Source organism: Dama dama, chromosome 19, assembly GCF_033118175.1.
Source record: "Dama dama isolate Ldn47 chromosome 19, ASM3311817v1, whole genome shotgun sequence".
Lineage (NCBI taxonomy): Eukaryota > Metazoa > Chordata > Mammalia > Artiodactyla > Cervidae > Dama > Dama dama.
Genome location: NC_083699.1, coordinates 73,958,818 through 73,975,145, shown reverse-complemented (window position 1 = coordinate 73,975,145; position 16,328 = coordinate 73,958,818). Strand labels below are relative to the sequence as shown.

Here is a 16,328-nt window from a genome sequence, read left to right as displayed (position 1 = left end):
GTAGAATTCTCTTGTGAGTCATCTGGGTTTGGTATCTTTCATTAATTTTTAATTCTATAAAATTAGATCTGCTCAGACTTTCTATCTTTTCTGTGGTCACTGTTTTTAGAAAAAAAATTTTTTGTCTTAGAAAATTCTCTATTTCACCCAAGTTTTCAAGTTTATTTGCATAGAGATGTACAGTTATTTCCATGATTTTTAAAAAAACTTTGTTTTCTTTCGACGGTTATTCCCTCATAGTTTGTGTATTTTTATTCTGCCTTTCCTTAGTTTATTTTTCTTGCTATAGGGAACTTACCATCTAGATGGTGGCTCAGAGGTTAAAGTGTCTGCCCGCCATGCGGGAGACCTGGGTTCGATCCCTGGATCGGGAAGATCCCCTGCAGAAGGAAATGGCAACCCACTCCAGTATTCTTGCCTGGAGAATCACATGGGAGGAGGAGCCTGGTGGACTACAGCCCATGGGGTCACAAAGAGTCGGATACGACTGAGTGACTTCACTTTCACTTTTCACTTTCATAGGGAACTTACCTGTTTTATTGATTTTTTTTCCAAAACCAGCTTTTAAGCTTTAGTCATTAATTAGAGTACTTTTTTCCTAACTCATTTTTGCTTTTACTTTTATTAATTCCTTCAGTTACTTTTTAATTTCCTTAACTTTCTGAGTTGGAGGCTTAACTGTCTTATTTTCATGTTTTCATTTCTAAAGATATGAAGTTTTTGATGTGATAAATTTTCCTCTAAGCACTGCTTTTGTTTTCATTGTGTGTTTTCTAGGAATTTTGCAGTTTGGGTCTCTACTTTCCCTGGAGAGTAACATGTCAGGGGAGGACACTGACATTTTGGGGCAAGGGAGCAGGCCTTTTTCTGTTTCCTGATTTTGTAATTCATTTCTAGGCAATATTGTTTGCATCTTACTTCCTGTTTAGGATTTGTTGAAAATTTGTTTGTTGCTTAATTCATGGGCACTGTTTCTGAATGCTTCTGTGAGCAGCTGAGAGAAAGTGCATCCTGTCTTATCAAGTACAGGCCTGGCTGCTTGTCCTCCAGCTGCACTTCAACAGGCGGCATCATCTGAGGTCTCTCTTAGTTCTGGACCACTGTTCTTTCCTGGATTCAGAGCAACGTACTGACATATCCTATTACTAGGAGATGCTTTGATTCATTTCTGTGGTAACCCTGTGATTTCTGCTTCCTGAAATGTGAAGCTGCATTGTTTGGTCTATAGATCTAAACTTACATCTTCCTTGAGAATTTTAGTTTCTAGCTTTATAAGTAGTCCTGCATTGTGTCATTTAATTTCACTTGCCTGACACTTTCTTCTCTGATGAGATCAGGCGCGTTCAGGGTGGTATGGCTGTAGACACACTTTCTTCTCTGATAGCAAGATTTTGCACCCTATTTTTTTGAGCATTCCTCATGTATATTTGTTCATTGTTTTTAATCCTGCTGAACTGTTTTGGTTGAGCTATTCTCTTATACCTAGCAGAGCGGAATTTTTGAAAATTTTTATTTCATTTTTAATTGGAGAATAATTTCAATATTGTGTTAGTTTCTGCCATACATCAACATGAGTCAGCCATAGGTATACATATGTCTCCTCCCTCTTGAGCCCCCCTCCCCATCGCACTCCTCTAAATTGTCACAGAGCGCCAGATTTGGGTCCCCTGCTCCATATAGCAAATTTCCACTGGCTACCTATTTTACATATGGTAATGTGTATGATTCAGTGCTACTCACAAGCCAGTATGAAAATGCTTCCCTAAAAAAAAAAAAAGAATGCTTCCCTTTGTGTAACTGATCTTCATCCATTTGTACTGACCTGATCCATGTGTTTGGATTAATGCTGTCAGTACTCTGTGTATTTGGGGTGTGAATGCAGATAGAATGGTACCCATACACAGACACACTCACCTGTTCTCTTTGTGGTGTCTGTTCTTGGCCTTTCTAGTATCTTGTTTTGTGTTTGGTGATGCTGACCCAACTGTCAGGACGGTGTGCTTGACCTTAGTGGTTACCTCGTATGAGTAGATTTATGTCAGATCCCGAGTCCCCTCCTTTCAGATAATGTCTATTGTTTTACTCCTAAGAGCAACAGTAAGATGCCCTGTGGCCTCCCTCCCCGTGCCGTTCCCTTCCCTGGCACCTGCTCCCAACACCCCTGCACACCGGGGCCCCCCTCGGTGTACCTGCTGCTCGTGGAGTGACGGGGTCCCCCTGCTTCCACCAGCCCTCCTCCACAGCCTCCCCTGCCCTGCCCGGCTGTTGAGCGCACAGCATGTCTTGTCGGGTCAGCCCCCGGTGCCTGGATTCCTCCATCCCCTGCAGCACATCAGAGCTCCTCACTGGGCCTCCTGGTGGCCCGGGAGTGTCCTCCAGTCCTGTCTCAGGCACAGGTCTGGGCACAGAGCCACCTGTCGCCACGGGCCAACCCTCCTCTCGGCTCCAGGACCTCTCAGCTCCAAGCCTATGTGTCGCTCTTACTCCGTCAGGCCAGCCTTCTTCCTGTGGGTGTTTGTGTGTCTCTCCTTTGCCTTCAGCTTCTGTCTTTCTGTGGTACTGTGTCTTAGCTTTGCTCATCTCCTGTGGTCTAGCACACGACTGGACTTGTAGACGGCCGTGTATGCTTGTCGCGATCACCGACAAGCTTGGACCTCCTGCTCGTAATCATCTTGTTACCATCCTTCTTCTTTGCTTTCCCGTCTGCTCTTGAATTTTGCGTGTTGAACCTGTTCACTCCCTCCTCCCTGTGGTACCCACCCTTCTGACTCTGGGATGCCTGAGACGGAGACAAAGTGTATTCATGCCTCAAATAATGTGAGAACTTGAGGACCAGGATTTGGGCACACGGTGTTTTCACACCCTGCTCTCTGGGCACGTGTGGTACTATGCCGGGTGTTTGCCCCTATGCTCTCTGAGAGTCCCTGCTGTGACCAGACAGGCTCTGGGCATCATCTGCAAATGAGGGACAGGGAGCCCTGAGGATGACACTGATGTGGGCAGCAGGACATGTGGGCCCCAGCTGTGTCGCTCCCCACCTGCTCCTCACTCCCTACCCCTGCCCTCCCAGGACCGTCAGCTGGCCTTTTTATCCCCTTCCTTCTCTGCCACAGATGCTGACAGTTCATATCGCAGCAGCCCAGCAGGTGCTTAAGTCCATGCTGGTCACCAGCCTCAGCCACCACACTCCTGCCTCCCACACCCCCGAGCACAGGGCCCTTCTTGGGGCAGCTCCTGCACTGGCTTATGCGTGTGTGTGTGTGTGCGTGTGTACATGTGTGCACGTGTGTGCATGTGTGTGTGTGTGCATGTGTGTCCGTGTGTGTGTCTTCCTCTGTGAGGGTGGGGCTCAGGGATGCTGGGGACACCAGGAACTTGGCTTTATTGGGGCAGAGAAGGACCTTGGAGCAGCTCCACTATTTGGCACCTTGACAGCTTGTTTTCAGTTGTTGGTTGTGCTTCTGTTTATCAGTAACCAGCCCCAGGCAATTGGTTCTCCGAGTGAGTCTCCAGGGATCTTGCCTGTCGTTTCCTGGCCTCTGGAGCCTCAGGATGGGCCAGTGGGTGTCAGGGGAGGTGAGCATGTCCCACAGCTACAGTGCTGGGTGCATGTGGTGGGGAACATCCCAGGAGCGCGGGGTGGGGTGGGGGGACATCTTGGGAGGTCAGCAGAAGGTGCAGGTGTGAGGATACCTCTTTGTCTTGATGCCACTCTCGTGAAGGTTTAACGAACCCTTGCTGGGTTGTTGTGAGAAAGTAGGTTTCTTTGTTTGGGGTGAAACGAGAATCCTTCTCCTAGGATCTGGGTGTCAGGAGCTGAAGCCTGAGGAAGGAGGGAGCGTTGGTGGCCAGTGAGCTGGGGGCCAGGGAGGACCATTTGCATGTTTTCTCTCTGCTGTAGGTACTTCGTGTCATACGCACTAGAAAAATGCTGTAACCAGCGACACGTGTTGTCTGTCTCAGAGGTCAGGTTGCTTGTAAAGAACCTGCCTCTCAGTGGTTGCGGAACAGGCCCTGGTCCGGGCTCCCGTGGCTGCTGGGAGGGGCTGCTGCTCTGTGGCTATGGGCCCTCAGTGTCCACTGGGGTTTGTCAGCTTGGAGGGGACCTGGCCACCATGACCGTGGACCTGCCCAGGCCCCCTAGGACAGACCGCCACAGTCGGAGGTCAGTCGCCCAGTGGGGAGGGTGAAGCACCGAGCCTGGGAACAGGTCCAGCTGAGATCTTATTCAACAATCGCTAACTCAGTGAAGCGCCAGCCACATCCCATGTGCTGCTCGGGGTCAGGGATGGGAGAGCGGCCCGCAGACCTCAGTGTTTGGTGAGAACAGAGGCTCCTGGGTGGTCAGGGGCTCCTGGGGGAGGTGACACAGAGAAACATGAATCGTGATAAAGACCCATGTCCAGACCCTCTGTCCTTTGTCAATTTCTAGGGGCCCCTCCCGGCTTCCAGGGCTGCATTCCAGTGGGCAGGGGTGGGATGGGGGCTGAGGCAACAGTAATAAACAGATGAACACCAAAATGCCAGGTGACAGTTGCTGACAGGAGCCTGACTGGGGTGTGGCAGGGTGGCAGGTGGGGTGGATGCTGCGGGAGAACAGGCAGCCCCTCCCAGGGGGGCAGCAGGGGACGGTGGGCCCCAGCAGGAGTGGGCTGGAGGAGGGTCAGATGGACGGAGGGACAGCTGGGTAGACACAATGCAGCCAGTGGGGAGCAGGGGGTGTATGGATGGCAGGCCCAGCAGCCAGGGGGCAGGGGGATTAGTTCTCGGTTCAGCGGGGCCCCCAGCAGATGCCTGGCATGGTCACAGCCTTCGCTGAACAGGGAGGCCCCAGATGACTCAGGCTGGTGGGGGACTCAGGTGAAGGTCGGGAGAGGGGTGGGCTGGGTGGCAGCATTGGGTAGAGAGCAGCTTGGCTTGCAAGGGGGTGAGTGTGTGCATGTGTGGGTGTGGGTGTGGTTCACACATGTGTGGTACACACATGTGTGGGGGATGTGTGTGGTACACACACATGTGGGATGTATCTGTGAGCATGTGTGTGGTACACATGAGTGTGTGGGGGAGGAGGGAGGGTAGGAGGCAGGTGTGCGGTGCCTCAGCCCCCACCCCCAGCCGAGTGCCGCGGGAGATGTGGGGAGGGCACTGTGCTGATCCTGCCTTGTGCTCTGAGCTGGAATGTGTGGGAACATGCCTGGTGCCAGGAGGGTGGCCCAGGGTGGTTGTGTTTTACCAGGATTGGGTTTGGCCTGGCAGGAGGAGCCTATGTGGGAGTGAGGGGCTAGGGGCCTCTTCTCTCAACCCTGTCTTCAGACACCACCTGTGACCCTGCTGCGGGGGTCACAGGCTCTGGGATCAGGGACTCAGGGGTACCTGCACCAGCCATCCTTCTGCAGATGAGGAGCTGGAGGCTGGGTGTGCGTGTCTGTGTGTGCATGTGTGTCTGCATGTGCACATGTGTCTGTGTGTGTGGTAGCCTGTCCGAGGCTGACAGTTCGTCTCCCTGGAGCTGCCCTTTTGGATTTGGGGTCTGTCTCAGACCCTGCACTGCTACCTGGCAATGTGGGTACAGGGGTGTCTGAGGCATTGTTTTCTTGCATTTGACTTTTTGGAATAAAAAAATCTATGCAAGTGGTAGAAGTTGTAAAGTGTTGCCCAGAGACTGTAGCTGGGGGCTCCTGTCCTTGGGAGTGGGGTTGCAGGGTGAAGGGTGGCCCTGGGGCTCCAGTGAGGGGATGGGGTGGCAGTTTCTTGGGTGACCAGCCTCCAACTGTGCATGGATCCCAGGCCTGGTCGGCATGATTGGGACCAGGGTGCCATGCGCCCAGCTGGGCCCTGGTGGATGAGCTCGTCTGCTCCGACCACAAGCCTCTGCTCTCCTCCCAACACTGTGGGGACATCAGGACCCATGATGCAACTGTCCCCGAGAGGACCAGCTGTCATTGGGCATTTATGCTGTGAAAGGACAAGTGAGGCCAAGAGAACACGGGTGTGTGTGCTCGGAAGGGTAGGGTTGAGAACCCGGTGCATGCTGGGCATGGCCTCCACAGCTCCCTGTTCCAGTGTAAACAGGATTGAAATGGTAGTACAGAAGCCAGAGCCACATTTATGAACCTGGAGAGTTGTAAACCGCTCAGGTTAATTTGTAACAGTTTCAAGGTCTACCCTTTAATCACCTTTGCCCCAGACTTCCACATCTGCTGGGAGCAGGTTCAGCCCCTGTGCAGGTGCTCTAAGAAATCAGCACAGGTCAGTGTTTCTCCTGTTAACAGTAAGACAGTCCACGGCAGGGGTGGTAGCTCCATGGAGCCACAGGGACGCAGGACTCTGACTCCTCAGTCCACAGCTTCTGTCCTCCCAATTGTGACCTGCTGGTCTCAAGAAGGCTGCTCCCCTCCTTGCCATTGCATCTTCATTCCAGGTAGGAAGGAAGAGTGCATATCTGGGCTGTTTCCTTTTAAAGGGCCCTCCCCAAGTTCCCCTCAGTGGCCTCCACCTCCCTCTTCCTGGCTAGACGCTGGGTTCCCAATGGCCCCCTCTCCTTCCTGGCTGGGCCTGAGCCCGTGGACAGGATGTTTGTCCAGTTGGTACAGAAGCAGCTCCTTCTGCCACTTGGCAGAGTAGTCATTTTCCAGGAACTGTGTGTGTCCTTGACCCTTGGCCTGAATTTGGATTCTTTGTCCTCGCTCCGCACTGCTCTCTGCGTGGGTGGCTCTTCACCATGGACTTGTACTTCTTTCAGTGTGGGGGCTGGTCAAGTCCCAGCTTCCAGTCTCTGAAAATAAGAAAAAGAAGGCGGCAGCCACAGTCTCTGGCTCCTCACCGCATTTGGGGCCAGGCCAGCAGCTGTGGGCAACAGCGCACTCTCCCCTGGGCCCTGCAGCAGCCCTCCAGGCCACCCTCCTGGCTGCTTCTGCCTCCCTGGCTCGCAGAGAGTCTGAGTCATGGGTGAAAAGCCCCTATCTCCGGGCACAGGCAGGAGGCAGGATCCTTTTTCCCATCCTCCTAGGAGCTCCTGCCTCGCCAACAGGGCGGGGCTGAGGGCAGGATAAAAGCCATCTCGCGGGACTCCAGGGCCTTTGGGACTTGTCCTGCAGGCTGGCACCCAGACCCCAGGTAAGGATGGCTGGGAGCTGCTCCCCACAGGGCCTCCCTCCTTCCCTCTGGAAGAGGCTCCAAGTCCTCCTGGGGAGAGGGGACAGGAGGTCAGGGCCAGGCATCTCAGGTCTCCGAGCCTGCACCCTCTGTGGGCTCACCTCTCTCTGAGCTCTGGCTGCAGGAGAGGGGGCTGGGTTAGTGGTCTATCCAGGGGCCCTCCCCGCCTCTGCTGGCCTCCAATTTTGAGAACTTGCTCCTCTTTGACGTGCGGAAATTTTTCGTGGTTTGTCTGTCCTCATCCTGAGCTTCAAAAGACGGGCAAGGACCAGGGACCCAGAGGTCTTGTGATCACGCATCCTGTGCCTGCCTCCAGCGCACCACACTTGACCCTGCTTGCATCAGGCTGTCACGACTGAGTGATTCCTGGTCGGTAGCGTCTCCCAGTCAGGGTAATCAGAAGCTTTCATCTGCCGCAAACATTACACGAGTAACCGAACGGCAGAGCTGACGGGCCAACGTGCGATGCCTCAGACCTTGAAAACTAAGCAGCCGTGAGAGCTAAAAACACACAGACTTCAAAGACTTGGATGAAGGGATAATACAGAACATCTCATTATTGCCTCCTTAATACTGATTGCCTGTTAAAATGATGACATTTTGACTGTATTGGGTTAAATAAAATACATCACTAAAGTGAATTTTACCTTTCACTTTTTAAATGCAGTTTAAGATCCCCCCAGGCTCACAGTATCATCCTGGGCCAGCCCGCTGGGGTGCCGCCTCCCCGATTTGCCCAGGACGGACTCCGAGTCTGCAGGCAAGCGGGGCGGGTGTTGGAGTTGAGGGGTGGTGATTGGCTGTCACTTCTGCCTTTGCTTTCTCCACAGTCATTTCTTGGGGATTATGTTAGCTTAACATGCAAGGGCTGGAGGAAGCGGTTCTGAAGGGTGAGGTGTGTTCATGCCCGTGGCAGAATCAGGGGTGTGAAGCAGGCAGATGCCAGAGGGTGGGTCCCTGCCCAGGGGCTCTGGTGTGGAGAGGATAAACTTGGGCCAGTAAGTACTTAGGTGTGGTGGGTTTTGTGCCACAAAAGAAGCACAGAGACAGTTGAGAGAAGCATTCTGTGTGGTCTCGCTGGTGGCTGAGTTTCCCTGGAGCTGAAATTGGTCAGGTGGGCTGGGTAGAGGTGAGTGTTGGGCGGGGCATCTTGTCATCCACTCACGTGAACTCCCCCTGGCCTCAGCGCCCATGACTTCCTGATCTGATTGTTTCAAGGAGTGGTGAGCTCTTCCAGGTACCCATCCTCTCTAGGTGCCAGCCGTGGGGAAGGCCAAGGCCTGGGCTGTGGAGGTGCCCTGGAGGCCTACACTCCCGGACACACAAACAGCATGAGTCCCGTGGAGGTCAGGGTCACTTGAGAAGTCTGACACCAAGCATGTGAAGTGTGCATTTGGAGTCAGATCTTTCTCCTGACAGAGCTGGTTCTGTGAGCCAGCTTGCAAAGTCTAGAAAACATGCACTGTGTCTGGGTGCTCAGGGCAGGATGAGACTGTAGCTCCCATCGCGACGAGACAAGACAGCGTGTCACTGATCTGTTGAATGTGACTTAGGTGTCCTACAAAGCCGGACTTCCTGATTCTAAGCCCCAGGCCAGCCCACCAGCCGTGGGCGACTGCGGCCCCCTACTGTAGGGCAGGGCCACCCCGGGACACTCGGGCTGGGCAGGCCTGAGGACAGGCAGTCTGCAGGTCAGGGCGGGAAGGAGAGGCTGACACCAGACCACTCGTGTTCAGAGGACAGTGGGAGTGGCCGGAGGGCCTGGCAGTTTCTCCTAGTGGTCAGAAAATGCAAGTTCAACCACACAGGTCCCCAGAGCCTGAGCATTAGATCAGCAGACCCCAGGGTGGCCCCACAGTTAGGGGCACCTAGGTGGGAACCGGAGGGCTCCTACTTGATAGCATGTGTGTGCCCATCAGAGAAGACATCTTTTGATCACAGATAGGCAGGAAGGTCCCCGAGAGAAGGCTCCTAGTAGTCTGGCGTCCTAGGAAGCAGGCAGGGACAAGCCTGCTCATCGGTGTCCCTCCACCCGCTGTGGCCCTAGGTGGCGGCAGGGACAGCCTGGAGGCTAACACATGGTGGGGTGCAGGAGGCGGGGTCGTGCCCTTGGAACTGTGGAAGCCTGTCCTTTCCCAGGAGGAGCCGGGCCGGTCTGGCTGTGACTCTAACGGGTGGCGGGATGTTCACACGCCCCCGGTGAAGGATGAGGCTCCACTGTTGCCATGCTCGGTCGGCCGGTGAGAGTCAGGCCGGCAGGGGGGATGCAGGACCAGCTCGCCGTCACACCGTCACCCGCAGGGCTTCGGGACGAGGGCAGTAAACCGAGCCTGGGACAGTCTGCAGGGCTTAAGCAGGAGCGGATTCAGGCCAGAGACAGGCAGGCGCCCCAGCAGTGGGATGCCTCAGGCTCTCCATCCTCCAGGGGTGGGAAGAGAGCTGAGAGTCACAGGAGTGCACTGACATCCTGGGCACATTGGCACCTGAGCGAACGCGGGCCGGGCTCTGTGGCCAGTGTGACCACAGCCTGTGGGATCACCCAGTCCCACCGAGGGCCCACATCTCGCAGAGACCAGGTTGTGAGCGCACAGAAGTTTATTCGAAGGCAGTTTCTCTTGTCCCATTAGACACCCCCTCAGAAGGCACGTGTCAATTGATTAAAGGACTGTCCACAACTGGTCTGAGAGGGAACTGCTGCGGCTTTTTTGAGGACTAAGATAGCAGTACCTTTTAAAATATAAACTCTGTTTATGCTTTGACCAGCCTTTTTTTCTGGGAACTCTGTCTAACCGAAATATTCAACAAGGGCTCCAGGATCCTTGTAAGGAGGCTCAATGTAGCATCGCTTGTCAAGGAGAAATGTCGGAGGTGACCCAAGTGTCCTTCCTCAGTAGGAGAAGGGTGACGTGGTTACTGCATCCATATGATGAAATACCCTGCAGCTGACTTCACCAGGCTGAACACAGTGACGCTGACGCCAGCAGTACTGGGCCCTGGGCTCCCCACCCCCACCCCACCCCCGCCACCTCCCTAGTCGAAGTGCTTTGCACGAGTCGCTCGTTTTGCCCTCGAAACCTGGTGACATAGGAACTGCCATCCCCACTGTATAGATGAGGACACGGAGGCCCAGGGAGGCACATGCACTCCTCAGGGGCACGCAGTGTAGTGGTGACAAGACCAGGTTTGAACCCAGGTGGTGCTGTCCACGGTCTCCACTGCTTTTGAAGAAGAGGAGAGGTTTGTACTGGCCCGAGAGTCTCCTGCCACCATGCTCAGGCCACTCAGGCTGCTGTCACAGACTCCCCTAGCCTGGGGGTGGACACAAGCAGGCCTTCATTTCTCACAGTTCCAGAGGCTGGAAGTTCAAGATCAAGGTGCCAGCAGGTTCGGTGTCTGGTGAGAACCCACTTCCTGGTTCCCGCCCCTCTGGGTTTCCAGCCCTTGGTGCTGCCCGGGGAGGTGGGAGGTCCAGGTCCAGCCTGGCGCCCTCCTCCTCTTCATCTGAGACACTGCCCTGCCCCAGGGCGGGCATCCTTCCACGAGGAGCAGTGCGTCTGTGCAATGCTGTCGCATGCTTGCTCTGTTCTCTCAGCACGCCCAGGGGTGAGCAAGCCTGCCCAGCTGCTGCCCTGTCTCTCCTTGTCATTTGAATGGATGCAAACTATTCGGTCACTTGGGCAGGTCCTTGGTGTAGACACCTGGCTTGTTCCTGTGCTCCGACATCTGTAAGTATCACAGGAAGAGCCTTGAGGCTCACGGTGTCATGGCTTTCACAGCCTCCCATGTCTGTTTTCTTGCATCAGGAGACCATGAAGACCAGAGTGAAGGTCGTGTGCAAGCCAGCCTGGGGATGGCTGCGGTGTATATGTGGCAGTCACTGAGCTGAAGGTTAGAAATGTTAACAGCAGGTTTTAGCTGAAATGGTTAGGAACAAAGCAAGCTGATTCATATGAGTTTTTAAATATCACAATAATTGTTCAAAAAGATTTCATGATTGAAACTGTATTTTGTTTAAAAATTGCCTTCATCCTAGGAGTTTTCTTTCTGGGTGAGTGTCCAGCGGGTGGTACTAATTCCTAGAATCCAGGAGATTTACTAAGAGCGGTGTGTTTCAACTCCATGCAGAATACCGGGCTACTTAAAGTTATCTCCTAATGAACTGAAGTTGTCCACATGCTGGTTTCCTTTCTTCCTGTGCTGTCATCTTGCTTCAAGGACCAGCAGGTAGTTTTACAGGTGCTTCCAAGCACTGGACTCTCAAGTGCCTCTTGAAGCCTGACAAATAGTGCCCCCGAAAAATAAGTGTGTTCTCTTCATCTGAATGCCCGAGGTGGCCAGGGGCTGCCAGAGAGCCTGGTCCCAAGTCTTTGGAAGGCTCTGCAGGTGGATCCCATGTTATCCCGGGCCACCTACGGCACTTGCCCCTCTGCCCGTGCTCGCCTGATCAGCCTGTACAGACACCGCCGGGTCACTGCCACTGTGTGGACGGCGCTGATGGAGGTCTCGGGAGGTGAGAGGTAGAGGTCCTGGGCTCCTCCGAGGCCCTGGAGACTTGGCCATGGGTTTTCCTGGGCTCGCGCCTCAGGCTGTTTACTTGTGTTTGGTTTGCATAGTAACCCGTGTTCTCCAAGGTCCCCGCGTGGTTTGGAAGGGTGTTGTGTCAGCTGGTCCCCAAGAGCACTGGCCTCTGTCCTGGGGCCTCCGCCACCGCCGGCTCGTTTACCCAGGAGCTTTTCACGTGTGGGGGTTATTTTTGTTATTTACGTTATTTATTCACGTATTTAAAGCTGTGGGAGGGCAGATCGGGTTGAAGAGTGAAACACAAAACCTCCAGATGTGTGGGTGGGAGGTGGCCTGCCGCTGGCGCCACCGTGTGTGTCCGAGGCCAGTTCCCAGCAGAACGTGGCCCTGGGCCCTCTGGGCGCACAGACCAGAGCTGGTGAGAGCATCCTCTCTGGGGATGCTGGGGCTGCAGACGCCACCCCTCCCTGCTTCCTCCGGGACCCATGGAGAAGGCCCCAGAAACTCAGGCCCTTTCCAGTTTCGTGCTGCAGGAAGACGCCAGGAGCTTCATGTCTAAGCGGTCAGCAGGGAGGTCGCCTTGGGCGGGGAATGAGGTGCGTTGGGGCGCTCTGTGAGGAGGGGAGCCCAGAGAGGCCTTTAGGACTGGGGAGTCGTGGGTGAGCACTTCTGGCAACGCATCCCCTGTTGAGGGTGCTCCCCCAGCTCTGGTGCTGAGCTCACTGGATAAACAGGCTGCTGTTTATAAACAGCCAGGCCTCCCCAGCGGGGGCGGGGGGGGGGGGGGGGCGGCCTCTCCTCAACTTGTTAACCCAATAAATGCAGCCACTCGGTGAGTGAGAGGCCCTCCTGGGGCAGAGGTGTCCGGCCAGCCGAGAACTGGAGGCAGGGCAGAGAACCTGGAGCGCCTCTCCTCCAAGACCAACGCCTGTTGCTGCCCACTGCCCTGAGCCCAGGGCACCAGGGTTGACAGTGTCTTTGGGGAACTAGTGTAGGGTAGAGGGTGGTGGGCTGAGATTTCATAAGCGTCTGAGGCGTGGAGCTGTGTGGACCAGCTCCAGGACACCCGGCCCCTGGGGACTGCTGGACAGAACACGCTCAGCTCCTCCCTGGGCATCTGGAGTACAGCCAGCAGCTGGGGGGCAGTGTCTGGCTCAGAGGCCACGTTAGCCAAACTGTTTTCCAATCCTGGCTCTGCCAGTAACATGGAGCCCTGGGACAGTGGAGTCAGCAGCAGCATGCTGGTCCTTCAGTAAGTAATGCCTGTACAGGGCCCAGCACTTAACATGACCCTCCCGCCCCCTGCCACTGCGTGTCTCCACGTGTCCACTTTCCACTTGACTGTTGGCTCCTAGTTTCCGGGGTGGGAGCTTGTGGGCTTGTGGATGCCGGGGAAGGGGCCTAACTCTCGCGAGGGCTCTGTCTCACCTTCTGCCTCGCGGGCCATGTGGCCATCCTCAGGGGCCGCTGCCAGACCCTGGGTGTTCAGGGACACCACCCTCCACCCACCCTCCGAGCTTGGCTCCAGCCCTGTGACTGCAGCAGGAGGCTGGGGACAGGACAGGACTTGGGAGTGTCTCCAAGGCCTGGAATCGAAGGGGCACATTGGGATGCTGGCAGTGGTGATCTGGGGGGCCATGGCCTGATTTGTGCTTCAGATGTGTGGTTAGTTCTGGCTGCATGTGGAGAGGGCTGGGAAGCCTTTCTGGAGCAGGGCAGAACCTACTGAGGCTCAGAAGATCCTCACAAATAGCTATTTAAATGAGAACAGGCTTTAGGGCAAAGGTCAAATCTAGGTGCTGCTGATCAAGGGTCAAGGCAGGGCTGCCTGTGCCCTTCCTGGAGGCCTGAGGGAGGCCTCAGCTCAGTGACGGGTCACAATCACACGAACAGATGCACCGGGGGCCCTGCCAGACGCTGGGGGCTTGCTCTGTTGCCATAGGTCAGTGCACCGCTCTGGGGGAGGGGCTGGGTCGTTCTTCGTCAGGAGGGCAGAGACTGTGTCCTCTGCTGGGGCTCTGAGTGTCTCCCGAGGAGCCAGCCTCCCAGGTCAGCAGTTCCTCTGCCTTGGGGATTAAGGGCTGGAAAGCCTTAGCCAGTGGGGTGGTGCTGGGCAGAGCTTGCAGCCCCGCCTGTGCGCTCAGCGGACGAGCGATGACCGCTTTCTCCCCTGAAGCTCCTTGGGCCTGGAGCCTGAGGCTAGACTGACAGAGCGATGCGTCTAGAAGGAGCCCTACAGTAGCCCCTCCAGAGGCCCGGGACAGCCGCCTCGGTTCACATGGGGCCGTCCACACCCTGAAGCCTCACGGTGGAGCTCGGACCGATCGGGCTTCTCCAGCTGTGTGTTTACCAAGCAGGACACAGGGCTGCGAGGGGGCCAGGCAGGCAGCCAGAGCGGCTGGGACAACGGCCGGTTCAGGAGACGGTCTTTTATGCTGAGTGCCACAAAGATGTGGAAAGCGATGACTGTCCTTCCATCCCAACACAGCGTGAAGAGCCCTCTGGAAACCCCTTTTCTGTGCCTCATGCGCCTGTGTCTGTGCAGGCCCTGTGTTGCAGGGCCGCCTGTGTCCCTGGGTCACCCCATCTCACCTTGGCCGCTCACAGCAGGTTCAAATGTCTCAGGCTGGGGAGGTGTCAGCGTCAGAAGACAGACCCCCACATTTGCTTGTTCAGGGGTCAGGTTCATTCTGCATCCCCCCCAAGGATAAGTGGGGCATCTTCCCCCATGGTTCTTTACAGGGACCCGTGCCCACAGCAGTGCTGGAGCAGCCATGCCCACCCAGTACCTGCGCTTGACACTGGGCAGCACGTGTGGTCTCTGGGCCCTGCCTGGCATCCAGGACTCGGCCCCACACAGAGGACGTCAGCCCGAAGGCCAAGCCCGACCGGCTAGCTCACCGCACAACCTGCCGTAGGCTGAGTGGGGCTGGGGCTGTTGTGCCATTGGGGTTCCTGCGTGTGTCCTCCATCCACAGTCCAGGTGGGGGGCTGGGTGGGGCTCACTGACCTGTCTCCTGGCCGAGCCCCGTGACACCACCTGCTTACCGCGGCTCCAGGTTGCAAGCCGCTTACTGGATTAGTGGGCACCCACAAAGCCCCCGCGGTGGCTGAGGAGAGGCCCAAGTTTTCCATGCGGCTCCAGTTTGTCTCCGAGTTGGCCACTGAGACCTGCAGGCTGTTGTGGGCAGTGGGACCCAGAAGCCGTGTGCCCTCTTTGCTGGGCAGATGGTCCCAGTGGCTGCAGCCCGACAGACCCCAGCAGAGCGGTCCTGGCCGTGATCCCTCCAGTTATCCTCGGGTCAGAGGCTGACCCACCCCGGCCGCCAGGCTCCTCTCACCAACTCAAGAAGGACCTGAAGATGCTGGCCAGCTACTCAGCCTGCCTGTTCTGGGGCGTCTGCACCACCCTGCTGGCCGTGGCTCTGGCCTACTACTTCTACTGGTGAGCATGGCTGGTGCCCAGGCCGGGCTGTCAGGGTGGGGGATGGGGGGCCATGCTTACTTGTGCTTTTGCTGCTGCTCTCCACGCTGTGTTCTCCACGCTGACCAGTGGTCCCTCATGGCAGACGAAGGGAAGCAAGTCGGCAAAGGTGGTCTCCCTGAGGTGGGAGCTCTGCACACGTGGTCTGTAAATTAAGTGGGACAACCGTGGTTTCCATCAAAGGGACGCCACTTGTTGCAGCCGTAAATGTTGAGCTGGTTTATAGCAGGTCACCTGCACCCTGGGTGCAGCTGCAACGGGCATGCCTACCAGTTCTTGCGGTGAACACAGGGAGGTTCTGGGTGCCCCCTTCCAGTCTGGCCCCTCTCAAGGCTGGGGGCCTGGGAGCTCCGAGCCCTGTTTCTGTCTGTAGAGACAGGACACGCTAATGTCCCGTCCCAGCAGGCGACGACCTCTTAGTGCACAGGGCTGATGGTAATGGCACCTCGGGGCAGGAGCGACCCACACAAGACAGCACTCGCCTGATGGTGGGAGCTGTCAGGGCGGCCGTGCACAAGGCCAGACCCCAGATCCAGAGCTATTTACGTGCTAGATCTGAGAATGGGGTAACACCCCCTGGAGAGACGTTGCCCCTCTGAAGGTTCCATCCCGGTTGGTTTCCTCAGGACACCCTTAGTCTGGTTTGGAATTGGTTTTCCTGATCTGGAAGGTATCTTTCCTGTAGATCCGATTAGTGCTGCTTCTGTTTCTGAGGAGGAGAAGGGGCCAGGCCTGGGGCCGGGTAGGCGTGACCCCAGCCGTCCAGGCCACCACCCTCCCCTCCCAAACTGAGGGTGAGTTCATGCGTGGAGGCATTCGCACTCAGAGCTTCTGCAGACAGGACTGGTGCTGTTTACAGGTGAGGATTACACGGAAACAAAAGATAAACACATTAGTGCGGGGAGGAATTAGCCCTAATTCCTCATTAGACTTGTGTCCCTTATTAAATGGGTTTCTGGCCTCTTTGAGGGTGAGTAGCAGCAGTCGCTGGTCTGGAGTGGCCCCGTAGGAGCAGCAGCCACTTACTTTATCACAGACTCCGGAACACTTGAGGGTGAAGAACCATAGCACAGGTGTGCCGTACCACTGCCCAGGGAGCCTCTGCGTGGGCCGTCCGCGTGCCCCGGGGTGGGGGTGGGTGTGTCTGTCACCCCGTGGCGGTCAGTGGTGA

General features: G+C 55.9%; 1 protein-coding gene across 4 annotated transcripts in view; it reads left to right on the top strand.

Moving 5' to 3' along the window:
* The window catches only part of AGPAT3 (1-acylglycerol-3-phosphate O-acyltransferase 3), an 88,160-nt gene that overhangs the window by 30,106 nt on the left and 41,726 nt on the right, over positions 1-16,328 (top strand). The window contains exon 1 of one of the 4 annotated variants that reach the window (XM_061167482.1): positions 6,397-6,418. The exons of 1 other annotated variant lie outside the window; for it this stretch is intronic. The gene's annotated coding sequence lies outside the window, so the exon portion shown is untranslated. Of the gene's footprint in view, positions 1-6,396; positions 6,419-6,991; positions 7,114-14,682; positions 15,119-16,328 lie in introns of those variants that run through there. 2 more of the 4 variants (XM_061167480.1, XM_061167479.1) reach the window with 2 other exon arrangements.